The following is a 12,521-nucleotide window of genomic DNA, read 5'->3' on the forward strand; positions in this document are numbered from 1 at the left end:
CGCCCGGTCAGGAGATGGGGAGCGGGGCCTGCGGGCCCGGCTGGCCCGGGATGGAGACCCGTTTCCGAGGACGGAGATGACAGTCGCGCCTGGACCCAGGACTGCGGTTCTCGTGCTTGTCGCGGAGGAATTCAGTTCGTCTCCCCATGGGCGCTGTTCCGTGGGAATCGTTTGTCATTCTGTCCACTTGGCGAATGGGAGCAGAGTGATTACGTTTTCATTTCACCCAAAGGAAGTTTGCGATTAAAAGAGAAATAGATGACGTGAGCGTGACTTCGCGATGGCCTCGGGCCGCGGGGAGCGCGAGGAGACAGCGCGCAGGGTCTCAGTTTTACGAAATGAAGAGAGGAGCGGAGATGGGAGCTGGCGATGGGTGGACATGATGAATGTATTGAACACACTGAACTGTACACTTACAGATGGTTAAGGTGGTAAATGTTATGGTGTGTGTATTAAAAAAGGAGCAGGGGCACAAAGTACCAATATGAGGGATGAAAAAAGAATTCATTGCAGATTCTATAAATTTTTAAAAGGTAATAAACATATTACAAAACTTTTGAAAAAGCTGACAAGTTCCACAGATTTCTTGAAAAACAAATTACCAAAACTGAACAAGAATATTTAGAAAACTTGCATGGTTCTGTATCTGTTAAAGGAATTGATTTAATAATATGATCTTCTTACAAAGAATACTCCGGTCCCAGATGGTATCACTAGTAAATGTTTCCAAACGTATAAGGAGAAAACAATACCAACAGTTACACAAATTCTTCCAGAAAATAGAGAAAAGTGAAATACTTCCTAGCTGGTTCTATGATTGCTATAAAATGTTAGCAAACACAATCCAATGAGCCCAGCGGGTGTGCAGTAACTGAGCCTCAACCTACGAACCAGGCGGTCATGGTGGGATTCTGGTCCAGGCAGATGCCCAGGTTGTTGGCTCCATCCCCAGTAGGGGGCGTGTAGGAGGCAGCCAATCAATGATTCTCTCTCATCAGGGATGTTTCTATCTCTCCCTTCCTCTCTGAAATCAATAAAAATATGTAATTAAAAAAATAATCCAATGATATATAAAATGATTATATTTCATAACCAAGTGTGGCTTAGGTAGTATATCACTTAATAAATGTGTCATTTAAAAAACCTACCCACAAAGAAAGTCCAGCCTCAAATGGTTTCACTGGTGAATTCCATCAAATGTATAAGCAAGAAATAACACCATTATTAAACAAAATTTTCAGAAACTATAGGATGAGGTGGGTGGAAAGAGATTAACCAAAGAACTTACATGCATATAAGCATAACCCATGGACACAGACAATAGTGCGGTAAAGGCCTGGGGTGGGGGCGGAGGTGGGCTAGAAGGGGTTAAAGGGGGGAGAGGGGACATCTGTAATACTTTCAAAAATGAAGATAAATTTTTTAAAAAATATATGGGATGGACACTTGCCAATTTGTTTTATTAGGCAAACATAATTCTAATACAAATATCTGACATACAGGGAAAAAATTACATACTAATATCCCTCATAAAAATAGATGCAAAAACCCTTAAAGCATTAGCAAATCCAGCCCAACAATATATACTGAGGGTAACACATTATAGCCAAGTGGAGTTTATCCCAGTAATGCAAACTGGGACTAACACTTGAAAATTAATGTAATTCACCATATTAACAGAATAAAGGAGAAAAATACAATCATTTCAATAAGAAAAAGGATTTGACAAGAACTCCTTCTATCTGTTAAAAGGCGTCTATCAAAAACCTATCACTAAAATCATACTTAATGATGTTATATTGAAAGTTTTTATTAGAAAGAAGGCATATGTATCCACTTCACCACTTCTATTCAACATTTTACAGATGCTTGTTCATGGCAAAATTATGCTCAGAGACTGAGAGTATCTTTGCCAATTATTTAACATAAGTTCACTGCGGAAATTGTAACATGATAATATCTCACAAGCCAATAGCATACAGGATAATATGTCCTCATAAGTCGATAAAAAAAATATACTCCAGCCCTAGCCAGTTTGGCTCAGTAGGTAGAGCAGCAGCCTGCAGACTGAAGAATTCCAGGTTTGACTCCGGCCAAGGGCACATGCCTGGGTTGTGGGCTCAATCCCCAGCGTGGGGCATGCAGGAGGCAGCCAAGCAATGATTCTGTCTCATCATTGATGTTTCTATCTCTCTCTCTCCCTTCCTCTCTGAAAGAAATACATATATATATATAATCCTATATAATATAAAGGTCATATGCAAATAGACCAAAAGGCAGAACAACCAATCAAAGCATAATATGCTAATGATATGCTAAGGCTGCTCAACCGCTCGCTATGACATGCACTGACCACCAGGGGGCAGATGCTCCGACCAGTAGATTAGCTTGCTGCTGGGGTCCAGCTGTGGGAACTGAGCGAGATGGGCCGGACTCGCCCTGGAGCCCTCCCGTGGTCCCTCCCCGGCTCGTGCACCGGTGGGGTCCCTCAGCCTAGCCTGTGCCCTCTTACAATCCGGACCCCTTGGGGGATGTCAGAGAGCTGGTTTCAGCCTGATCCCGCAGGCCACTCCCCTTGGGAAGGCACCAGACACATAGCTCATGGCTAGCGAGCACTGCTGCAGCAGCCATGAGCGGGACTGATTGTGCACGAGCCCGCAGCAGGCACAGTAGGGCCAGGATGAGCTGGAGCAGCAGGGAGGAGCTGCAGGCAGCGTTGGACCGCGGGTTTGGGTCCGATCCCTGCAGGCCACCCAGAGGGACCCCACCTGTGCACAAATTCGTGCACCCGAGTGTGTGTGTGTGTGTGTGTGTGTGTGTGTGTGTGTGTATTCCAAACCAATGATTTGGAATTAATTATAATTTAGATTAATTATACTATTATTCCAGGCAAAGAGGAGATGAAAGAAATTAAGTCCAAACTTAGTTAAAGTAGACCTTTCTACAAGTTGGTTCTCAGAAGAGTTGGTTTAGCCAGCCAACGGCCGATGTCCAGCTGCAGCGCTAACTGAAAGTCCCTTGTCACTAGAGCAAGATTTGAGTGGAACAAAGGCACCGGTTTTGGCGGGCAAGGTGGTCTCCTTCATGGGCCGCTGCAGTTTTCATCACTGCTGGCATAGAGCAGCCTGGCCACCCCGAGGTCTTCAGAGAACTATTTAGATCAGCAAAATGTAGCCTTTTCCAGACTGAACACTCTCGGTAAGTCCTCACAGACTCTTGGAATTAAAGTTTAAATAAGTACATCATAGTCGCTCCTCCACAACAATTTTGATGACATCATCCTAACACAACCCCTTCATGTAAACAAATTCACCCTTAGATCAAAACCACTTCACTTAAGCCATAACAAGTAGATGTGAAATCATAACAAACTAATATACAACCAGAGGAAATCCTGGCTAGCACAATAAGGCAAGTAAGTCAATAAATAAGTAAAAGGAAAAACTATTAGAAAGGAAAACATAAAATTATATACTACTAGGAATTAGGCTTACTGATTTACACGTCTTTATCTTTCATATTCTCTATTTTCTTTGGTACCTTTTTTATTTAAATCTCAAAATAATGAATTCATTGCCACCTCCTGGATCATTCTTGTTGGATGGAGATGGCTCAATCTCACAGAAGCATTGTTTAAATCAAAGTGTATGAGTCCTCATTAGTTTAACAATTTTAACACTCAATTGATTAGGTTTTTTGTTGTTGTTCATTTAGCTCAATGTGGTTGAATACTGTGTGCTATTCTGGGCCCACAAGAGGACAGAGTTATAAAAATGTGTGATGATTACAGAGTAAATTAAAAAATGTTCCCATTGAGTAAAAAAGCAAAGAGGCTAATATAGTGATTTTTTTTTAAACTCTAAACCTGACATGATTTTATGGCAAATGTCCAAGAGTCCTTAAGTTATAAAAAGTATACTCCAGTAAACGTTCGCGACAGAGTTCCACCAAAGGGGGAAACTGGTTTTTCCTTTTGATGCCTTTTCCTGGCAGCAGTTCCCTGGGCAAGAAACCGCACACACACACAAAGCAAGGCCGAGCAAAGTGTGCTCCCTGTGCTCCCAGCTCCAGCTCCTTCTCAAAATTTAAAAGAAAAAACAAAAACAAAAACAAAAGCCCTGCTGTTTTGAGCTGGCCCTGACGTTGCCATGGATCCAAAGCAAACCCCAGCAGCTCTGCTCACGCTGGGCTGCCCTTCTGAGAGGGAGCAGCGATTCTGAAATGACTGGTTAGCAACCAAATGGATTCATGGAATTTGGTGTGGTATAAAAATAATAAAACACGATACTCACAAAATACAGATACGCCATCAGCATTGGCCACATTGGGGGCCTCCTGGACTCAGAGTATTCTAAATTAGCCAGTGAGTTCATTCCACACTTCTGGACCCTCGTATGCTGGCGCAGAAAGAAATCTCTGTCCTGTTCTTTGCTTTGCTTTGTCTGCCTTCTGTCCCAGGAGTTCACCTGACAGGTCCAGGTTCTGTTGTTGTTAATCTCACCTGAGGATATAGTTTCCATTGACTTTTAGAGAGAGTGGAAGGGAGGGGAAATCTGTTGTTGTTGTTGTTGTTGTTAATCTCACCTGAGGATATCGTTTCCATTGACTTTTAGAGAGAATGGAAGGGAGGGGAAAACACAGAGAGAGAAACATCGATATAAGAGAGACACATTGATGGGTTGCCTCCCGCCCCTGTCCCCACCAGGGCCAGGATCTAGCCTGCAACCAAGGTATGTGCCCTTGACCGGAATTGAACCCATGTCCTCGGGCCGACGCTCCAACCACTGGGCAAAACTTGGTAGGACAGGTCCAGGTTCTTTTGATAAACAAAAGTAGCATCTTTCATGATAACAATGACCATTAACTGAGTGGATTAGGCACTTCACGCTCTATACATGTGCATGTGCACACACATGTGTGCAAAATTTCATTTACTCCACCCCCAGTCCTCTGAAGGGTACCCGTTTTTCCACTTTCACTGAGGCTGAGACAGGTTAAGCCATTTGCTAACGGTCTCTTCAGAGGCAGGATTTGAACCCAGCCCCTCGACTCCAGCCACGAGCCCTGACCCTTGGCCTCCTGCGGCTGGTAGCAGCCTTCTTTAGAACAGGAAAGACAATTGATTCTGGTCGCCTCCACACTAGCAATTACTACAACAGAAGCCTTTGTCCCTTCTCCCACGTCCCTCTAGAACACAGGCGTCCTTTTCTCTCAATGGGCTGGGGTCACTGTAACCAACCTCGTGAGCAGCTTGGTGGCGCATGGCAGTCCTTTGTGCGAGAGAACAATGTTGCTGCCCAAGGCCTTTCCTCCTGGAAAACTCAAACCGGAATGACTCTTCCTGCCCCCTGGGCAGACTCCCGAGGCCGAGGTCTGCTTACTGAGTTCGGCGGTGAAGGTTTGCGGGGTAGACGGAAGGTGGGCTGAGGGAGGAGGCGCCTCTGAGTGGCAGGAGACCTTGGCAGAAGCGTTGTGCCCACTGCCTGGATGGGGAAGGCACGCCTGCCTGGGCAGTGGACCCTCTCCCCACCATGACCAATGCGGACCCCCCACCCCACCCGACCCAGCTCGGGGAGCCAGCCCCTCAGTAGATCTTACCATTAGGCCTGCACGAGGTGCCTTTGGCATTGTGGCCGAGACGTGGGAGGGGCTGAGCCTCTGTCATCTCCTCCCAGTCATCCCCAGCTTTGCAGATGGGAATGCTGGGCGTTTTCCCACAGTGCCATGAACACTGACCAAGCAGATGGCTCTTGACCACAGAGACGGCAAAGCCAGAGTCAGGCCGCTGTCACTCACCACAGACACCTTTGTTCCGAGGTCACACACAGCCAGGCAGTGATCGCTATCTGCAACCAGCCTCTGTCGGTTCTGTCTCCCTAAGCTCTTTTATTATTTGGGAAATAGTACCTATACCTCTTCTGGGTGGGCTATGTGCATTTACAATGTCTTATTATACCACGTGATATTGTGCTATAAGAAATATATATTTGGTCTTCATCCTGGGTCCTAGCACAGCGCTTCTAAAACCTTGTAATTCCCTGGGTGATGGGGTGAGAGGAGCATCTTCTGTTATTCTCAATGAGCCCCTTTCAATCACATTTGAAATGATGCTCATGAGGTGACTCTGTGGGCCCCTAGAGAGCTTCAGGATGGGGTCTGGTCATCAGGGAAACCAACATTGTGATTAGAGGGTTGGACCTTTCAGCTCTACCCCCAAACTCAGGGGGGGGAGTTACTCACCAATGGCCAGTGACTTAATCAATCATGCCTACGTATTGGGCCCTCCATAAAATCCCCAAAGGATGGGGTTCAGATAACTCCCAGGTGGGTGAACACGTGTTGGAGGTGCTGGGAGAGTGGGACTCCGGAGAGATCAGATGCTCCGCCACCCCTTCCCCTGAACCTCACCCCACGCATCTCTTCCATTTGTCTGTTCCCAAGTTATAGTCTTTATGATAAATCAATAATAGTAAGTAAACTGTTTTCCTGAGATCTGTGAGCTGTTCTAGCAAATTATTGAACCCGAGGAGAGGGTATGGGAAACCCCAATTTATAGGCAGTCAGTCAGAAGTATGTGTGGCTCAGGACTTGCAATTATGTCTGAAGTGGGGGCAGCCTTGTGGGACTGAGCCCGTCACCTGTGGCGTCTGCATCAATTCCAGGTAGATGGTGTCAGAGTTGTATTGAATTGTAGGACACCCACTGATGGAGAATTGGTTAATGCGAAGGGAAAAAACCCACACATTTGGTGTTGAAAGTGTTCTGTTCGTAAAAAAACAAACAAAAAACAGATCATAGTACATCAGTTTGGGGATTTTATATATTCAAAAAATAACTACTGATTTCAGACATCAGCACTACTGTTTTCCTCCATTTTGTTCCTTCTGCTAAGTTTACATTTTCCATATAGTATATTTTTAATGTTTTTCCTTTGAAATCATTTTAGACTAACAAACGAGTAGTAAAAAAATAAATAAATAAACCCTTTTATTTTTCTTGTTAACTAATGTATCAGTCTGGGTTTTGACATCATTTTAGACTAACAAACGAGTAGTAGAAAAAAAAAATCCTTTTATTTTTCTTGTTAACTAATGTATCAGTCTGGGTCCAGTAAGAGACAGAAACCACATGGTAATTTAAACAGAGCAAGTTTAACATAGAGAATCATGAAACTGGGACAGGACAGTAACTACACAGAGAAATCTAAAGGGCAGCCTATGGTTGAGGAACAATAACCCAGGGAGAACAGACTTAGAAGGGGCACCCCTCCCCAAGCCTGGGGTTCATACCATGTTGAAGAAGTTTGCTGTCTGCCCAGGCCAGAGCTGGTCCACAGGTGGGGGCAGCAGGAACACTTGCGGGGGCAGGAAACCCCCATGGCCCTGAGTGTCCTGAATGTTACTGCCAGGCATGTCAAGAATGCCAGGCCCTTGCCAGGCTTTATCCAGGCTCAGGGCTGTTGCAGGGAGCAACCTTGAGAAAGGGGGACAAACGATGAGTTCATCACCACTTGGTGTGAAAGCAGCGAGACCCCCAGCTCAGCGTGCCCTCCTGCGACAAGTGTCCCACATGTGCACGCCCTCATCCAGGCCCATCTGCCTCACAGCCATGGACTAGGGCAGTGATGGCAAACCTGTGACACGCGTGTCAGAGGTGACATGCGAACTCATTTTTTTGGTTGATTTTTCTTTGTTAAATGGCATTTAAATATATAAAATAAATATAAAAAATATAAGTCTTTGTTTTACTATGGTTGCAAATATCAAAAAATTTCTATATGTGACACGGCACCAGAGTTAAGTTAGGGTTTTGCAAAATGCTGACACGCCGAGCTCAAAAGGTTCGCCATCACGGTGCTGTCCTCTCCTCTGTTTTTACTCTTTTTACTTATGCTCTCCCCTCTGTCTGAAGTGCCATGTCCCCTGCATGTCACCAGACTGACTCTTGCTCCTTTAAAAAGACTCAGCTCAGCCCCTACCCTCATTCCATCCCATCCCAGGCTAGGAGACTTCCCTGGAATCCCGAGTCCCTGCCTGAGTCACCGTCCCAGTACTTAACCCTTTGACTGGACTTGGTGATTTCTCCCACTACCAGGGGTGGGCAAACTTTTTGACTCGAGGGCCACATGCCCATGTTTCCTCCATAGCCATGTGGCCCGAGGACACCACATGCCATGGACTGATGGACTGCAACTGGGAGCACAAACTGAGCTAGCCTGAAGCTGGACTGGACACTGCTCCAACGTGGGGCAACATTTCTGGGCACTGGCTTTGATTCTAGCTCTGCTGAAGCCATAGCTACACTCCTTCCTTGGGTGGAGGAAGGGAAATGGGACCTTGAAACTCAGGGGTTTAATTCCACAGAAATAAGCTTTTTCCAATACCTCATCCTCATGTGTGAGACTCATAAAACTCTTTTTCTCAGGATGTCACAAGCAGCCCACTCTCATGAGCAAGAGGTGGGGCTGACGACTCTCCCTACTGATAACATAGCCAGAGCTTATAAGATTGGCACTGTGGTCTCTGCAGTAAGAGGATCCACATGACAACCTGTAGCTCTCAGTCGTGATATCCCTATGCTTGCCAGCAACCGTGTTGTAGTTAACCATTACCCTGCTATTCCATGATGCCAGCATAAATACTCCAGAAGATTTCAGTGGTTCTCTATTCAAGAGTCCAGGCAATATGTTTAAAAGAGCATGGTGGGGAGTGAAGGGTAGTTAAAGTTGAGCATCAGGCCCTAATTCCAAATCTGCCCATCTAACCACCTTGCCAAGAACAGAGAAGCTGTACCTAACTTCTTTAGGGGGTCCAGTGTAGATGCTCTTTAGGCTTCTCATGTGCCTTCCTAAGGTCAGTTGGGTCTTTGAGAAAGCAGACGCTGAGCCTAACCGGTTTGGCTCAGTGGATAGAGCATCGAACTACTAACTGAAGGGTCCCCAGTTCGATTCCGGTCAAGGGCATGTACCTTGTGCATGTACCTTTGTTGTGGGCACATCCCCAGTGGGGAAGGGGGGGTGCAGGAGGCAGCTGGTCGATGTTTCTCTCTCATCGATGTTTCTAGTTCTCTATCCCTCTCCCTTCCTCTCTGTAGAAAAATCAATAAAATATATTTTAAATAAAAGAAAGAAAGAAAGCAGATGCTGAGACTGAGTTAGGAGCAGAGTTTTAGGGGAGGGAAAGGTCATATCTGTGAAAGATGAAGGCAGAAAGAAGAGCAAGATTGTGCTGGGAGTGCTTTAAGCTGTGATGCAGATCTGAACAATCTCTGACAACCCAGCAAAGAGCTTTGGAACTGAGATGCCCACTGGAGAGGTCTTGCTTTGGGCGGAAATAGTCTGATTCCCTTGCTGTTGTTGGTGCTGTTGTTAGTCACTAGCTGGCAGATGCCTAGGAAGACTGTGGTCTCAGAGAGAGAGCTGAGGCAGAGTCTGAAGGTGCTAACAGCTTCAGGTCATCAGCTAAGTGCTCTTCTCACAGCTGGACAGCAATTCTTCTTGAAAGGAGAGCTTCGAGGCACCTCAGCAGCTCCTACATCCCTCTGTATTCACCCTCCTTTCCTCCCCAGAGTCCCCAGACTTCTGGGACCATCTGCCCTCCCTCAAAAACCATCAAGTTCCAAATTCTCTCATGCATGTGATAAATTTTTGGCCTTGAATACTTACTTACTGCTGAGCATTTCTTCTCTGCATTTTCTGCTGCCCTGTGAAGTGCTCTTCTAGGGTCTCCCATTTTGGGGCCTGGGAATGAACAGGGTGAGCTCTGATCCTCTGGGGGTGGGAGGGCCACACTGGCTGAGCTTGTGCTCAACTAAAATGTTTAAAATGCAGCAAACCTCTCAGCTCAAGGATGACTCTCCTTCACAGACCCCCCTATTCACATCATTTGTTTTCATTTTATTCTCATAATTTTTTTTTAATTTTTACTTTTCAACTAGAGGCCTGATGCACGAAATTCATGCAAGGGCTCGGCGGCCCTCGCAGACCCTGGCTGCCTTGGCCCGTGCAGCCCAGCTTCATCTGGAAGGTCATCTGGATGGTCGTTCTGCTGTTTGGTGTAATTAGTATATTAGCTCTTTATTATATAGGATTATAGTTGACATTCAATGTTATTATATACTAGTTTCAGGTGTATGGTATAGTGGTTAGTCAATTATATACTTTACAAAGTCATCCCCCTGATAATTCAAATACCCATATTGCCTATATTTCCTATGCTACATCCCCATGACTATTCTGTAACTACAAATTTGTACTTCTTAATCCCTTCACCTTTTTCACCCAGTCCCTCCCCTCTGGCAGCCATCAGTCTGTTCTCTGTATCTGTGAGTCTCTTTCTATTTTGTTTGTTTGTTTTGTTCTTCAGATTCCACATGTAAGTAAAATCCTATGGTATTGGGCTTTCTCTGTCTGACTCATTTCGCTCAGCATGATACCCTCTAGGTCCATCCGTGTTGTTGTGAATGACCTATTCACATAGTTTTGATGCTATTTCCTAAGGACAGTGACCCAGACTGTGTTGTGCTAAGAACACAGCTGCTTCCTTCCTGTGATCATTGGCTCACAAAGGGAGCTGGGCCTGAACTCCAGATGACCTTCCCTGAGAAGCAGAAGACTACACTCAAGTCCGCTGTGACACCCTAGAGTAGCGGTTCTCAACCTGTGGGTCGCGACCCCTTTGGTGTTCGAACGACCCTTTCACAGGGGTCGCCTAAGACCATCCTGCATATCAGATATTTACATTACGATTCATAACAGTAGCAACATTACAGTTATGAAGTAGCAACGAAAATAATTTTATGGTTGGGTCACAACATGAGGAACTGTATTTAAAGGGCCAGAAGGTTGAGAACCACTGTCTAAGGCAGTGATGGCGAACCTATGACACGCTTGTCAGAGGTGACACGCGAACTCATTTTTTTTGGTTGATTTTTCTTTGTTAAATGGCATTTAAATATATAAAATAAATATCAAAAATATAAGTCTTTGTTTTACTATGGTTGCAAATATCAAAAAATTTCTCTATGTGACACGGCACCAGAGTTAAGTTAGGGTTTTTCAAAATGCTGACACGCCGAGCTCAAAAGGTTCGCCATCACTGGACTAGGGGAACCAAGGCCAACAGGGAGCTCTGGCTACTGGTTCTTCTGTGAGTGAACTCTGACCCAGGAACCTCGTGCCTCCTGCCAGCATCTGGAAAACAAGAACATGCCAACTGGTTAGCTTGAAGCAGGTGTAAGTGCAGCCCTTTACAGCTCTTGACTCAACCCCAGAGAGCACAGGTGAGCCAAGGCAGGGGCTGGGTGCACAGAGGGGGCTGGGGTGCCAGTGTGAATGTGAGCCTGGCCTTGCAGTGACCACACCAGGAAAGTCATGAGAAACAACCTCCAGGGCACAGGGATGCTGAGGCTGGAGGATGGACATGCAGAGAGAGTGGGGAGCTGATGTGAGTGCAAGTTCTGGACTGTGCTGTGTCCATATCAGAAGAACCAGGGAGAAAGGGCCACTGGGCCCAGGCCAGGCTGCCAGGTCTCCAAGGGCTGCCCTCTCTGGACATGTGGCTGGGGCAGAGCACCACCAGGTGCTGTGAAGGACTGTGAAGGAGTGAGACAAAGCAAAACATAGAAGGAAGCCCCTTCCCCCTTCTAACGCCCTCACTACAAAACTTCACATCACGCTCACTGTAAGGAGCCCCAATCAGAGAGTCTAGTCTATGAATGCTGTGCAGGTGCTGCAGCAGAGACTCAGACCCGAGAGGTAATACACCCATAACAGCCCAGGCCACTCTTTGGCTACTCAGTGTCCATCAGCAAAATTTCACACACATGTGGACTCCCTTACAATAACTAAATAATTCTATTTCTCCCTAAAAAGACACAGCCATCTGTGACAAGTGAAGTTCTCCCTCAAATGAGAAGATGCACAGACCCAACAGTCACGACACCCATCTCTATACTTGGTCCTCAAATTCAGTCATGGTTCCCCTGAAAATTCAGTCACCTAAAGATTAAACCAAAATGCTAACCTTCAACAACTTGTTTATAAAATAAAAATTGGGAGGAGAGAGGAAAATGGTTAGGAAAAAAACACATGCATATAACAAGCAAAAAAATATACCAAGCGGCTACAGCCCTCATTTCTGTAACTGGTAGTGAGATGAGGTTGTAGGTAACATCATGGCTTCCTTCATCAGCTGTCCATTCTTTAGCTCCTTTGCCCTCAGATAGAACCTGCTCTGGGTACCTTAGTGGGTCGAGTGACCAAACCCTTCATTTCTGAAGGACCTGAGTCTTCAATAGTCTTGCTGTATTTTTTTATTTGTATTTTGTGGTTGTTGTTTTTCATTAACTGGTCATGAAAGTATTAAGAGATGCCCCAGTTGCCCAGGTGCCCCTGGGCACCATAGTCCTCCTGGCCCCCATTGTGTTGCAGTAACCTACCCCCCTCCCCGCCTTGGTAATTGGGATCAATCACTCAAGTCAGTAGATTAACCCCCTCCCCCCCCCCCTTTTTTTTTCCTGCT

The sequence above is a fragment of the Myotis brandtii genome, unplaced genomic scaffold, assembly GCF_000412655.1.
Source record: "Myotis brandtii unplaced genomic scaffold, ASM41265v1 scaffold577, whole genome shotgun sequence".
Lineage (NCBI taxonomy): Eukaryota > Metazoa > Chordata > Mammalia > Chiroptera > Vespertilionidae > Myotis > Myotis brandtii.